The sequence below is a fragment of the Pleurodeles waltl genome, chromosome 1_2 (genome assembly GCF_031143425.1).
Source record: "Pleurodeles waltl isolate 20211129_DDA chromosome 1_2, aPleWal1.hap1.20221129, whole genome shotgun sequence".
NCBI lineage: Eukaryota > Metazoa > Chordata > Amphibia > Caudata > Salamandridae > Pleurodeles > Pleurodeles waltl.
In genome coordinates, this window is record NC_090437.1 from 235,297,131 (window position 1) to 235,311,153 (window position 14,023).

At 44.8% G+C, this 14,023-nt stretch overlaps 1 long non-coding RNA gene across 1 annotated transcript in view; it reads right to left on the reverse strand.

The window, feature by feature from the left end:
- The window catches only part of LOC138299584 (uncharacterized), a 223,687-nt gene that overhangs the window by 94,663 nt on the left and 115,001 nt on the right, over positions 1-14,023 (reverse strand). The window lies entirely within an intron of this gene.

Sequence of the window (14,023 nt, forward strand, 5' to 3'; positions counted from 1 at the left end):
AAGGTTGTGCAAACGCCGGTGATAATCTTGCTACCAGTACTCAACCAGCCACCCTTACCCCATGGTGCTTAGCTGGCGACGTTGGGGGAGAGATAGTCTTGTACATAGAGGAACAACTTCCAAGACACACAAATTGTACAAAGGGACTCTGCACTTTTGATGTGCCAAATGCAGCACTCATTCAAAGAGCAAAGTATGGAAGGACCAGCAACATATGTGTTAGGCTGTGGTGGCCTGCTAAAGCCACACCTTGGTGTGTTTGCAGGATTTGCTACAGCATCTAGTGTTAGGAAACTTGTAGGTATGGGACACCGTCTAATTGATATGGGTATTGCTATGGGACAGCCACTGCAACACCCACTGCACACTCCTTCCATGCAAAGTACTGCATGTGAAGAAGCCATATTGACAAGTTGATGTGAAGCCTCAAAATGTGTATTAAGGCCACCATGTATACACGGTGCAGGGCATAGTGTGCCTGGAGCCTCTCAAGTATTAAGGCTGCAGCAGTCTTGGCCCTCTTACACATGCCCCATGATGTCATCATCCATTCTCATATGATTTCTTATCTTTGGTCCAGAAAACAACATCACTCATTGCATTCCACTCTTCTGATTGACTCACAGCAAACCCTGGAGTAGCTAACAGGAGCCACAAAATGGCACTTACTGGATACATCGGGGTTTTCAAATCTTACCACCTCTCCGATGGTGTATGGGGCAGGTCCACCTGTAAGACTTGTAGGTAAGAACATTCCTTAGTGTAAATCCTACCTAATGCAAATGGACAACATAGTTCAGTGTACAATACTGACTCTGGTACACAATGCACAGGTCAAATGGAACTGCCAATAGTCTTGATCCCATGCATGGTCAGGCTCCACAACATCGCCTAGCAACATTACACCCAGAGGCTGATAGCACTATAGTATTGCAGCACCTATTGCATCCATACAGTCCTTTTGGGCCTTAGTGTACCCCGTACTCACATCCATGTGTGTGCACAGTCATTATTAGGTCACAGCATGCTGGTAGTGTGGGCCAACATCATGTTTACATGTGAAGGCCAATGATGCACTCAGCAGGAGCTGCTACAGATCATGGACCCACCTGCTAAGTACATAGTGGCCCTTCTCAAGCATCTTCATGCAGAGATTTCACACCTACACTCAGAAGCCCCAGAATTCATACTTTGGAACATTTGTTGTGACACTGAGGCCTGGATTTTGCTCTTCCTAACTAATTGTTACACATTCTTTCATGCCTTTTTAATGGACACTGCATCATTCCAAGATGTACAATTGGAAAGTTACACTGTGCATGCATCACAACACTTGGGGCCAAAGATATGGAAGTGGTGCAGCACCTAGTGCTGGGCCTGTTGAAGTGCAGGCCCTAGCACACTCCTGATACCACCATGTGTGCACCATCTCCAATAGACTGTGCACCATGGTGATAGTAAGGGGGAGTAGGGTAAAAAATGTGTGACAGTAGTGTGGCGCTTTGCAGGATTAGCATCATTATTCATATACCTGAGAGTCCTGCTAAGCACCCAGGGGCCCATTGTTCATGATGGGAGCTTATGTTTACCAACAGCAAAGAGCAGGCGTTAGGAAATACGCCAGAAATGGGGTGCAGCAGTCTCATTGACTTTTCTTTGCTAACATGGAGGCCCCCTTTGCGCCAGAATGGCATCCTTCCATACATTGTGACTGGCACAGCCATGTTGTGTGTCAAGCCTTGCAAAAGTGCTGCGGTGCATGCATTGCACCACTTTACACAGACTACGCGGGCAAAATGGTTGGTCAACACCGCATTACCGTCAATCACATCACGATATGGCAGTGCAAAGGTTGCGCTCGGGACACTCACATATGCCCCTTTGTGATGCTTATGCAGGGTTCATCAAACATGTGCCCTGCATGGTCTAAATAATATGATAATTGATCTGCAGAGACTCCATACAGGTTGCATGCAACATGTTTGCAACCATTACAATCAGCACTCTGACTTATCTGCAACTGTCAGTCAAATGCCACATGCAGCCAATTGAATGGCAATGGGTGACTTACCACCAGTTCTTCTGATTTTGTTCCCCAAATGGTCTAGCAGATCCTGCTTCCTTGCCACAAGATCCGCCCAGTGAAGTTTGAGCTGAAGCTCATTGCATCCAGTTTGGAAGATCCTCCCCAGATGGTACACAACCTTGCCTCACCTCAGACACCTTGCCTCGGTGGGGTAGCCCAGGATCACCCGGCCACCCAGTTGCAGCATGAGGTGCAGGTAATAGCCCACCAACCAGATGAAACCCCCCCAGTTCATCCAGACATTCTCCCCATCCTACCCTTCCCAGACGTAACAAAAGGGTACAGTATGTGAAAAAAAAAATATATATATATATGAGAGAGGAAACTTAAATCCAAAACCTACCCCAAACTCCCAAAACTACCCAACAACTAAACTACCCGAGACAGACACCCCACATTACAATAACAAAAACAGTACACCAATAATACAATTGACAAGTAAATTTACAATGTATACAACAAAAACTCAGGACACAGAACAAGTGACACAACAAGACCTCGTAACACAACACTAATCCACGAGCACCTCTAAAACACAGCCACACACAGTCACACGGGAACAGACTGTGAAGGTGAAAGTGAAACTACACTTACTGTACCATGCTTGCAGGCAGGATATCCTTGTACATCACTTCCTGGGCGTGTGTGTCACGTTTTTTGCATTATGCGTATATTTGTTGGATGCATGTGTTGATTTTTCTGCATGGTACACTTACAGTAGCGGTTACATTGAATTGCTGCTCAGGGCCCATGCGTCATTTTCGCAACATTGCGGTATGGTGTTGATGCATTAGCATCATTTGTTTGACACATATCAGAACATCGTCATTTTTTCCATTAAAGCCCTTGAATGCACCCTGAGTAATTTTGCATGTTACATGACCTGTACTACTATGTAGTATACGTTTTTGGCTACATATGCAGGTCTATGCATGAATGTAATTGCGCTGTTATTGGTATGTGCAACCAATATGTGTTATTATGATGCAGCTCTATGCACTCACTCATGATTTGGGCATATGTTCTTGTGCCCTACATTGTCTCCACATGTATGTTGGCACATGTGTGCTATGTCCACAAAGAATAATGGTAGTGCACCACTTTTTGAATAAACAGATCCTGTATAAAAAAGTCCAGTCCGTTTGAAGTAAAAGAATGATAAATCTTCTCTTTATTTTCTTCCTCTTTTTCTCAATGATGTATAAAATTATGGTAACAACAGCCAACGCGTTTCGTCCTCCAATATAGGACTTCTTCAGGGCTGTAACATAACTCATATAATGCACATTGAAAACACAAACAACAATGGACAAATACCCACACGTTATATAATCAAAAAGATATATATAACTTATTTTCACATATAGACAAACATAGATATAGATAGCTATGTACATGTATGCAAACAGACAAAAAAAAACATAACAACAAGAAAAAATGGGCAACGGAGTTTGACAAATAATCACTGAAATAATAACTAATATTATATCATCACCAAAGATACCCAGTGTGACCAGCTAATAGATTACTTCATCTACATAGAAAGTGGCCTATATAGAAACAATTTGTGTGAGTCCCACACGTGCCATTTTTATGACATACCTAATCCATTTCTGACTGGTTTGTCATTTCTTATTTGTCCTCATACTCTTTGGCTCAACCATAGCATATCTAGTGTGAAAAAACAAAACAGTACTATTGAGCAATTTCAAAAATCTTTGCTGGGCAAAAAATATGCTGACACCACCAAATTACATCTAATAGTAAGTAGCACATCCTCCATATTATGTCTCAACAGTAGACAATATTCCACAATTGAACTATTTCTTCAATTTGTCCATGCGAGAAAATATGTACCTACAATCTGAACTATTTCAGTTCATCCAATTTTGAAACACCCAGACACAGTCACACTCTCAATCCCCATATAACTTTAAAGTCTTAATTGTGCAAAGTTTTGTGGTTCCTCCCAAACGTGGATCAGCACAATGATCGCAAAAGACAAACCAAAAATCACGGGGGCAGCCAGGGTTTAAATAAACCGTCAGTATCAGCATAGTCAGGTGCAGATGATCACTGAACAGGCCGCCTCGAACCGGAAATAAAATCACATGGGTCGAAAGATGTGCTTCATCAAGATTGGTGTTAATCGCGGTGGTTATCTTAGAGTGTGCAAGAGGCATAAATATTACGCAGTGTATGAACAGAATAAGGTAATTTTTCGCCAAGGTCATGCCCTTATGTTAATTCACACAAAACCACCCATTCATTACAATAAATACATAAGTGCGCCCACTGAATGTTAATTGCTATGTGCACTAAGCCAGGGGATCGATAAGAACCGTGGCGGCCATCTTGAAGTATGTGGGGACAAAAATATCTCTCAATATACAGAAAAACTAACAGAATAGTTTGTCACCTCAGTTATACAATATACAATATAACAATTCCACAATTCTTAATGTTCCTTTCAATAAATACACACATGCGTCAACTGAGTATTCAAAAACTTTGTACATTAGGAGAGGATACCTAATACCAGAAAGAATACCTAATATTTAAATATCAAAATAAAATAATAACTTCAGTACAAACCAAATTAACCGTTAGGCACCACAGCGTACTGGCAATATTAAAAACCCAAAGTACCAATACATTGAAGCAATTTAGAATAAGTTACTACAGAAAGCTCTCCATGTTCCATCACAGGTGGCAATCCAGTCAGAAATGAAAAATCATATCTCACTATTTAGAAAGCAAAATATAAATAAAGCTATAATATTAATACCATATATCGCAAAATAATTATTAAACTTTTTTAACAAAATTAAAATTCCAACCTTAATAAGATCATCAGGTGGATAATTACATGCGCCAGAGGACATAGGGCCTGATTACAACTTTGGAGGAGGGTGTTAATCCGTCCCAAATGTGACGGATATCCTGTCCACCGTATTACGAGTTCCATAGGATATAATGGACTCGTAATACGGCGGGTGGTATATCCGTCACATTTGGGACGGATTAGCACCCTTCTCCAAAGTTGTAATCAGTCCCATAGTATTCAACCAATTTAAAGCTTCTATCATCTATTGCTTCAAGGATACACAAGTTATAAGAAATAGTGCAATTCGTTATGTGTATTGTGGCCCAATTCTACCGCTCGCAGGTGTCAAATCCATGCTGCCTCTTTCTGGCGTAGAATTAACTCCCTGTTTCCTCCTCTCTGGTGAGGGGGTACATAATCCACCCCCTGAAACCAGATACGCGCATCCTCTGAGTGAGATAGCATCATGTGAAGTATTAGTGGATACCTGGTATCTTTATTTTTTATGGCACGTACATGTTCCTGTATTCTTAATTTCGGAGGTCTTACAGTACTCCCCACACAGATCTTGTTGCATGTACAACCCAAAATATAGATCACATATTTTGTCTTACAATTAATGAAATGTGTGATTGTATATTTCCTTGTAGTGTTCTAACAAAAATCTTTTGATTTATCTAAGCCCAACATACAAATATTACACTGATAACAAACATAAAACCCTCTCAGCTTAGTGGGAAGCCACATTTGATTATTGGTCACAGTAATATAACCTGGGCATAGCTGGTCCCTTAATGTCATGCCTCTACGGTAGGTCACCTTAGGAAATTTTGATATATACTCATTTAGTCCCGGTGTATCTATAAGTAGATGCCAGTGGCGTTTTAAAATTTAAAAAATCTCTTGACTCAGAACGTCACAAGGCCACCTGATCAGATTTTTTCTTATTTTTATCATCTTTGGACTTCACATATGTCTCTTTCCTAGTCATTTTTATAATCTGGTTCTCTGCCTTCAACAGGGTTTTGTTGTCATATCCTCTCTTTATAAATCTCTGCTTAGCATTTTTAGTCTGTGTTAAAAAATCTTTTGTCGTACTACAGTTACGTCTAATAGTACTATCTCACCAAATGGGATATTATGAATAACTGACATGGGATGGGCACTTGTCATGTGTAAGATACTGTCGCAGGACGTCGATTTTCTGAACATTGCACTCTGTATCTTATTACTTGTCACAAAGAAATGAATATCCCAAAAGTCTATTGTTTCCTTGCTGTACTGCATACATAGTTTGACATTGTAAGGATTGTCATTCAAAAAGGCATGATTAAATGTTAGCTGCTTTACCCTCCCATTCCATAACATAATGATGTCATCTATATACATCCCCGAGAACACAATAAAATCTGTCCAGGGGGAGGCATATGTGACCCATGCATGTTGTTTTTCGTACCAGCCCATAAATAGGCAAGCATATGATGGAGCAAATTTTGAACCCATTGCAGTACCTTGTACTTGTTGGAACCATCTGCCATTGTGTAAAAAATAATTTTTCGACAAAATAATATAAATTATTTCAATGATCATGTTGTTATGTTCATAATGAGCAGCTGTTCTCATCTTCAAGAAAGACTCAAACACTTGAATTCCAAACTGCTTCTGTATACAAGTGTACAAACTGTTAACATCCATTGTGACAAACATCAAATCTTCTGACCACGTAAAATCCTCAAATTTATTAAGAATATCTTTGCTGTCTTGTATATATGCTGGTAGATTACATACAAACTTTTGTAAGAAAGAGTCAACATATTCTAACAACCTTTCAGTGGGAGAGGAAATACCAGATATTATAGACCTACCCGGCGGAAAGTCCCCTCCTTTATGTATTTTCAGAAGGATATATATGCATGGATACCGGGGATTTTTGACAAAGAGATATTTATATTCTTCATCAGTAATAAGGCCACATTCTCACCAGTCTGTAAGTTTCATATTAATAAATTCAGCCAATCTATGCATCGGATAGTCTGTAATGTTCTTATAACAGGCGGAGACGGCCAATTGTCTCTTTATTTCAGCAATGTAATCACATTTGTTCATTATGACCACATTTCCTCCTTAATCCGCTTCGCATATCACTATTGTTTGATCAGATTTTAAAGACACAAGGGCCTTTCTCTCCATTTCGGTTAGAATGACACTTTTGTACGACTTGTCAGTCCGTTTATCAAGACATTTATGTAAATCTTTTGTGACCTTACTGGTAAAGAAATCGATATTATGATGGGTTCTAACAGGTATGAATTTAGAGCGTGATTTCAATCCACTATTTACCTCCAAATTTTCCTCAATACCCAAATGTACCCTCAGGTCCTCAATTTCCATTTCCTTATCATCCTTCAATGACATCGTAAGTTGCAAGTCATATAGATCCGAAACGAGGTGCATAGATGTCTGTGGATCCTCTGTCCGTATATTATCCAGCACCAACTGTGTTCACATGTGTATATGGCTTGTGAGCAGCAGGTGGAGTACATTGTTATGTCTGTGGACAATATATGCCTACATAACTACATACATACATTTTGTTATAATGACGCTGTGTCATTCATATGCTAAGGCATGTGCCAACCATTTCTCATATTGTCCTAGTTTGACTCTTGCTCTAGGCAAGACTGCTGGTTTAAGGTTGACAGTACTTATGTTTGTAGGTGACTATGCCAGTCCTACAACAAGTCGCAACTGTCGTCCCAACCCTCCCGGCTCACAAGCAGCACCTCACCCAAAACCCAAACAGTAAAAGGTGATTTTGTGGCAGCCTTTACGCATGGACTCAAGGGTGTGACATCTCAGGGAGTGTCATGGTTAAACCGAGATCACCCCTTTCTCACATAAACTCAATGTCTCAATCAAACACAGGCAATGAAGAGGATGCAGTAAAGTTTGAATAGGTTTTATTTAGCAAAAGTGTAATCTGCGATAAGTTGCATGGGCTGCAATGATTAGGATAATGAACAGTGCAAGAAACAGAATGGTAAAGACAAAAGTGATTGATACAAAGACCCCCACCATCTTGCAATAACATGTAATGACATGAGATGTGAAATATGTCCTAATACCCTAGCACAGTGGTTCCCAAACTTTTTCGATCCCCGGCTCCTTTGACCTATTGGCCGTGTTGGCCACGGCTCCCCATCATGTTACTTTTTTTTGGCGGGTGGGGGAACGTAATCCCAGCCTGTACCTGTACCTACACTATTTACAGTTTGACTTCTTAATTCTCTCGTTCAGGTTCCTGAAAACCATTTATTTTAAATTATTTCTTTTCTTTTGTCATAGGGATATTATTAATGGTACTCTGGCGCCCTCCGCTGGTCACAATAATTAATGCAGGGGGTTTTGTTTCCAAAACCACGGTGAAAAGCTACCGATTAAAAGCACCTCCGAGTGGTTTCCAGACTGTGTGCGGCGCCCCTGGCTAATTTTGACGGCGCACCAAGGAGCCGCGGCGCACAGTTTGGGAACCACTGCCCTAGCATAATGAGCCTAACCTCTAACCTAAGAGAGAGCTAGGTATGTTAAACCTAATTTGCCAATGCCAGGTCCATGAGATGAGCTCTCAATCCTTGTTACCTTGGAATGAGGTCTCTGGCTCAGACTCCTTAGGGAAATGAAGATATGGTCAGCTTCAAGGCGACGAGCAGCAGCAATGGCAACAATGGCATCTGGTCGGAATCCCTCAGACTATCTGGTTAAGTGAGGAGTACTTATGCAGAGCTGCTTGGACCCCTGACGTAGGTCTGTTTTAAAACAATCGAAAACAAGACATGATTGGGACGGTAATTTATATAAACAATTCCCTCGAAAGCGTGAAGAGAGGAATTACCTAATGTGAACGCCTACAGTTTGTTTATCTTTGTCGCTTGATGTTGATGCCTTAGCGCAGTGGCACCGATAATGCAAAACTAAAACATGGGCCTGACTAAAAACAAGGAAGCTGTCTTAAAAGATGTAATTAAATAAATGGGCTTAAACAGAGCAAGCTAAGTAGGCTAAAAGTCACTAGGTGATGGGAGCACGGATCTGCAAGCAAAAGGCTAAGCTAACTCCTGTATCCCTTTAAACAAACTAGGATTCACTACACTGCCCTCCATTGCCGTAACAAGTAATACGACATAACTTGAAGCCACCGAAGGTAAATAGATCCAAATGCTAAAAATGCTCTGGACTAAAAGCTAAAAGCATAAAAACTAGTTAAAAAATCACATTTCAAAACATGTGAAAAATCAAGTGGCTAAAAACATACAAAGAGATATTGGCCCTCATTACGAACCTGGCGGTCAGTGATAAAGTGGCGGTAATACTGCCAACAGGCTGGTGGTAACTACTGCAAAATTATGACCTATGGCGGAAAGATCTCCGAAAGACAGACAATATACCACACCGACCCCCAGGGTGGAACCAACAGGCACCACAGCAGTAGCCACCTGCAGCCAGGCGGAAGTCAAAGTTTCGCCCACCATATTATAACAAGACAATCCGCCACCTTTTCAGGGGCAGTACCAACGCCATCAAAAGCCTGGCAGAAACACTTTACAGAAGTGAAAAGACTCACCATTGGAGACACTGGGAAGAACCACGCCGCCATGGAACCAGAACTGCAAGATTTCCAGATGATATTCTACGTCATGCTCCACCACAAACACCAACACCGGCGAAAACGACGACAGTGAGTACAGCCACCTAGCATACAAGGGAGGGTGGGAGGAAAACAACAGAGACACACACACACGCACCATACACACCCCAGACACACACACCATACACACAACCTGCTGCCCAAGTAAACAGTTTAATCCCCGTAAATTAGGTGAATAATGCGAGAACAACAGGAATTGACTAAACTGATTGGAAAAAGATCAACACAATATTAATAATAATTTTGTCAACGCAACAGATATGTACAAATGTACAAAAAAGGAACACTGCCCAGTCCTCAGTTCATGTGGGCCACATGGCCACAGGGCAAAGTCCAAGGCCCCACTTGTTACCTGCATCAATACGGAGAGAACATTGCAGGGGCATCAGTTGGCAAATAGGCATGCACCTCAGGGGGAAGGGGGCACCTCACCCGGATGCGGAAACAAGACCACTGGTTCTGAGGGGGCAACATGCCCTGTGCTTAGTCCTGGGGAGTGCAAGGCCACAGTTTCTTGGGTGGGGGCCTTCCCCACTGATTCTGGATGGGGCAAAATGCCCTGTGCTTGGTCCTGGGGAGTGCAAGGCCACAGTCTCCTCGGATGGGTGTCTTCCCCACTGGTTCTGGAGGGGGAAACATGCCTTGTGCTTGGTCCTGAGGAGTGCAAGGTTACAGTGTTTTGGGTGGGTGTCTTCCCCACTGATTCTGGAGGGGGCAACATGCCTTGTGCTTGGTCCTGGGGAGTGCAAGGCCACAGTGTTTCAGGTGGGTGTCTTCCCCACTGGTTCTGGAGGGGGCATCATTCCCTGTGCTTGGTCCTTGGGAGCGCAAGGCAACAGTCTCTCTGGTGGGTGTCTTCCCCACTGGTTCTGGAGGGAACAGGCTGCACAGCAGCCCATGGAGGCTGGATCACATTGCGTCCGCCAGAAGTGACGGCTGCACTGTGGTGGTGGTGGTAGTGGGGGGCTCCTGCTCAGCCCCTGCACCCTGTGATGGCTGCACTATGGTGGTGGTGGTGGTAGTTGGAGGCTCCTGTTCAGCCCCTGCGATGTCTACACTGTGGTGGCGGTAGTAGGAGGCTGCTGCTCAACCCCTGCACCCTGCGATGGCTGCACTGTGGTGGAGGTAGTGGGAGGCTCCTGCTCAGCCCCTGCACCCTGTGATGGCTGCACTGTGGTGGTGGTGGTTGTGGGAGGCTCCTGCTCAGCCCCTATACCCTGCGATGGCTGCACTGTGGTGATGGTGGAGATAGAGGGAGGATCCTGCTCAGCCCCTGCACTCACTAATGGCTTCACAACCATGGTTGGTGGTAGGGGTTCTCTGACAGCTGCTGGTGCAGGCTCCTTTCCCTTCTTGCTTGCTGGTGCAGGCTCCTTCCCCTTCTTGCTTTCTGGTGCAGGCTCCTTCCCCTTTCTGCTCGCTGGTGCAGGCTCCTTCCCCTTTCCGCTGGCTGGTGCAGGCTCCTTTCCCTTTCTGCTGGCTGGTGCAGGCTCCTTCCGCTTTCCGCTGGCTGGTGCAGGCTCCTTCCCCTTCAGTATTTGTGGCCTGGAATCCTTTCTACCATGAGTAGGTGCCGATGGAAGTGGGCCCGTGGACTGTGTGGCTGAGGTGCTTGACTGGGTTCTTGATACCCTGGCCATATGTGCAGGACGGAGGGAGGGGTAGGGAAAAGGTCATTTGTGGAAAGGAAAAGCTTTTTAGGGACATTGGGGCGGGAAAAGGGAGAGGAAATGGTGGTGGAGATGAGGGAGTGGTTGTTGGAGGTGCTTGTCAGCTGGATTTGGGTGCAGGTGCATGGGCTGTATGCTGTTGTGAGGTGGATGGCTGTTGGTTGTCTGTGTGCTTATGTTTGTGTACCGTAGGAGGGGGGGACAGACATGGTGGGAGAGGACACAGGGGACGTGTACATGGCTGTTGTGGTGGTGTCTGCCAGTGAGGTGTGTGTTCTGCTTGGTGTGGTGATGATGTAGGTAGTGGATGATGATGTAGTGCATGCAGGTGTGAGTGTGGACGTAACTGGGTGGGAGGTGGAGGAGGAGGAAGAGGGGTAGACAGTGGAAATAGTGGATGTTGTTGTGTCTGCAACTGGATGGTGTTTGTGTGAGTGCCTTTGGGAGGAAGTGTGGTGCTTGTGTTTGCCTGTGACATTCTTGGGTGTTGTCTTGTGTGTATTCTCGTCAGTCTATGTGCTTGGGATAGGTTAGGGTTGAGGAGAATAGGCCTGGGAAGTGGAAGTTGGAGGTCCATATAGCAGTCCGTACTGGGGTAGTACCCCTTCCACCAGTCGCTTCAACTCCTCAGAAGTGAAGGCTGAGGCCCTTTCCCCGGGCCACGGTAGGTTCCAGACACAGGTTACAGCAGCACATGCAGTGTAGGTCATCTCCCATTGAAGGTCAGGTACCAAGTGCTATCAGTACTCCATTTCCTGGCAACTGGTTGTTTCCAAGTGACAGTAGCAATGTCACAGACAATGTTCTCAATAGTGCTGGCAAGAGTATTGTCTGCCCTGATAAAAAACATGTGCAGCTACACTGCATTCCCCCAGGTTGAGGATTTGGCCACTGTGAAGGCCGGGTAATATGCAATGGGACATATCCCCAATATATTTGAGGCGATTGATGGTACACATATTGCATTTGTTCCCCCCGCCAGAATGAACAGGTGTTAAGGAATCGTAAGAGTTTCTACTCCATGAATGTGCAGATGGTGTGCTTGGTGGACCAGTACATCTCCCAAGCCAATGCTAAGTATCCTGGGTTGGTGCATGATGCCTTTGTCCTAAGGAATAGCAGCATCCCAAATGTGATGGCCCAACTACAGAGGCTCAGGGTGAGGCTTATAGGTGAGCCTTTGTTCTCACTCAGTATATGTTGGTATTTGGGTATGGTGTGAGGCATATAGGACAGTGTGTGGCTTAATGTTGTCAATAATTGCAGGTAAGTCTAGTTACCCAAACATATCATGGCTGCTGACCCTGTGAGGAATGCCAGGACAAGGGCAGAAGAACTTTATAATGAGGCACATGGGCAAACCAGAAGGATAATTGAGAGAGCCTTTGGCCTCCTGAAGGCTAGGTTTCTGTGCCTCCATCTAACAAGTGGATCCCTGTGCTACTCACCAAAGAAGGTCTGCCAGATAGTAGTGGTATGCTGCACGTTGCACAACCAGGCCCTCAGACGCCATGTCCCTTTCTGCAGGAGGAGGACACTGGAGATGCCCCTGTGGCAGCAGTGGACCCTGTGGACAGTGAGGATGAGGAGGCAGAGGATGAAGATGAGGCCAAAAGGACATCTGTGATCCGTCAGTAATTCCAATGACACACAGGTAAGACAGTGTAACTTTACATTTCAAAGACTTTGGTTGTATTCTGTGTGGCATTGGCATGCTGGTAATTCCCAATTCAATGCCCACTTACTGTTCCCTCTGCATATTCATGTTGCAGATGTTGGTGATCTGAGAAATACTCCTGGTGTGATCACTACAGCCAGCTACAGGTCATAAATCTATGCTCATTCTAGGTACAGTTCATTTGCAAAGGTTGTACCTGTTTCAAGCAATACATATTTGATATAAATGACATACTCGAAATCATTTTTTGTCAAAGGGTGTTTATTGAAGTGCTAACATATAGGGGGAAAGTGCAATGGGGTGGGGGTGATGATGGAGGAAAGTCCAGGGTATTGATCCAGTCTCTTTGTACCACAGGTGCATTGCCCATGGGGACATAGGAAGGGGAGCAATGGCAGTTCTAAGTGGACAGGGTGACTGAGTGGGACACAAGGGCGACAATCAGGAGAATCTAATTTCCTGGTGTGGGTCTTGGAAGTGTCTCTGGCTTCTGTCTGGATCACAGGGAACGTTTGCGGGGTGGTTCACCTTCTGCAGGGGGTGGGTGCTGGTGGCCTGTGAGTCTTGTGGTGGGGCCTCCTGGCCACTAGCGGCAGTTGAAGTGGATGGCTGTTCAGATGACTGGCTAGTGGCAGGGGCCTGCTGGTGTGACACTGCCTCCCTCATTATGTTGGCCATGTCTGCCAGCACCCCTGCTATGGAGACCAGGGTGTTGCTGATGGCCTGCAAGTCCTCCCTGATCCCATGGTACTGTCCCTCCTGCAGCCGCCTGTTCTCCTGCACATCCAGGGGAATGTTGATAGGCTCCCAGGATCTCAGAGACTGCCTCCTGGAGAGTTGGTTCCCTGGGACTGTCCTCCCCCTGGCGCACAGCACTCCTCCCAGTTTCCCTGTTGGCCTGTGCCTCTGTCCCCTGACCCGTGTGCCCACTGCCACTGACCCCAGGTCCCTGATTGTCTTGGGTATGAGGTGTGGCCTGGGGTCCCTGTACAGGTGGACACACTGTTGATTGACGTGTCCTGGGGACAAAGGTGTGGGTACGCTGAGTGGGTGCTGT